Raw genomic sequence first — 1802 nt, 5'->3', positions numbered from 1 at the left:
CCCCACAAAAAGAAAGATGTTTACTTGTGTTATATTGACTGTATCAAGGTATTTGACCATGTGAACTATAACAAACTATGGATAGCCTTGAGAAAAATGGGAATTCCAGAACACTTCATTGTGCTCATGTGGAACTCGTGCATGGATTAAGCAGCAGTTGTGTGAATAGAACAAGGGACTACTGAGTGCTTTAAAACCAGGAAAGATGTGCGTCAGGGATGTATAAAGAATGTAGCATGAAGATTGGAAGAAGCATATCAAAAACCTGTGATTTTTAGATCACACCTTGCTTACTGAAAGTGAAGAGGACTTGAAGTACTTGCTGATGAAGATCAAAGATAGCAGTCTTCGGTATGGATGTAAAGAATCAATATAAAGAAGACCAAAATCAGCACAACTGGACCAATAGGTAAAATGATAAATGGAGAAAAAATAGGCATTGCCAAGGATTTCATCTTGCTTGGATATACAGTCAACGCCCATGAAAGCAGTAGTCAAGAGATCAAATGATGCAATGCATCTGGTAAATATGATGCAGACCTCATTATAGAGTACTGAAAAGCAAGGATGACAATTTGAGGACTAAGGTGTGCCTGATCCAAGCCATGGTATATTCAATTGTCTCAAATGCATGTGAAAGTTGGACATCGAATAAGGAAGATTGAAGAAAAATGATACCTTTGAATTATGGTGCTGGCAAAAGAACAAACAAATCTGTCTTGGAAAAAGACAGCCAGAATGCTCCTTAGAAGCAAAGATGGTGAGACTTTGTCTTATGTACTTTGGACTTGTAATTAGGAGAGACGAGTTCTTCAAAAAGAACATCAAGCTTGGTAGAGGAGCATTGAAAAAGAGGAAGGCCCTGGACAGAATGAATTGCCACAGTGGTTGCAACAATGGGCTCAAACACAAAGAAGAGTTGTTAGGATGGCATAGGATCAGGCCATGCTTTGTTCTTACGTACATAGGGTCACTATGAGTGAGAACTCTCTGGACAGCACCCAATTACAACAGCAGCATCTGTTTCATTGCCCCCAAACATGAGCAGAGTCATCCAAAATTGGGAGTCACACACACAGCACCACGTATGCCTGTTTAACGGCTAGGAGACATTTCTGTCTTCCTCCCTACGACAAATAATTGCATTCACACCAATGTTGTGGAAAGGAAAGTCAAGCAGACGCACAGGCAAAGTGTCCCACATGCCTTTGTAGGTTGGTCTTATAAAATACTGCTGCTGCATTTTCCAGGGTAGATAAACCATCAGAGTAGGTGTACTCTAGCCGGAAGAGCTCACACACACCCAGTGCCATCAAGTTGATGGTGACTTATAATGACCCTGTAAGGACACAGTTCCGTAGGGTTTCTGAGACTGTGTGTCTTCATGGGAACACACATCCTCATCTTTCTCCCTCAAATCTCATGGGGAGTCTGAACTGCAGACCTTATGGTTTGTAGCCCAACATTTAACCAGCTATGCCACGAGGGTATCTTTGAGAACCTTAAAGCACTGTAAAGGCAAAGTAGAAAAAAACAAACCCTGGGTTCTTAGAATATTGTTTGGTGAATTCACCCAGAATTTTGCAAGCTCATCAGAAAAACTGAGATGAGTACAAAAACAAAAACTAATCCCAACCCCCAAACTAGTTGCTGCCAACTCTTAACTCTTGACTTGTAAAGCCAGCCATTCCCTCTTTACCTGCAAGTCTGAGTGTGACCCTCCTTTCAACATTAAATTGTCAAGAGTAGAACTGTGCTCCATACAGTTTTCAGTGACTGATTTTGTGGAAGTAGATCACCAG

This window comes from Echinops telfairi, unplaced genomic scaffold (genome assembly GCF_000313985.2).
Source record: "Echinops telfairi isolate 266 unplaced genomic scaffold, ASM31398v2 ScPeMD7_7424;HRSCAF=8462, whole genome shotgun sequence".
Classification (NCBI taxonomy): domain Eukaryota; kingdom Metazoa; phylum Chordata; class Mammalia; order Afrosoricida; family Tenrecidae; genus Echinops; species Echinops telfairi.
The sequence above is the reverse complement of the archived record's forward strand: the minus strand, read 5'-3'. Positions refer to the sequence as shown.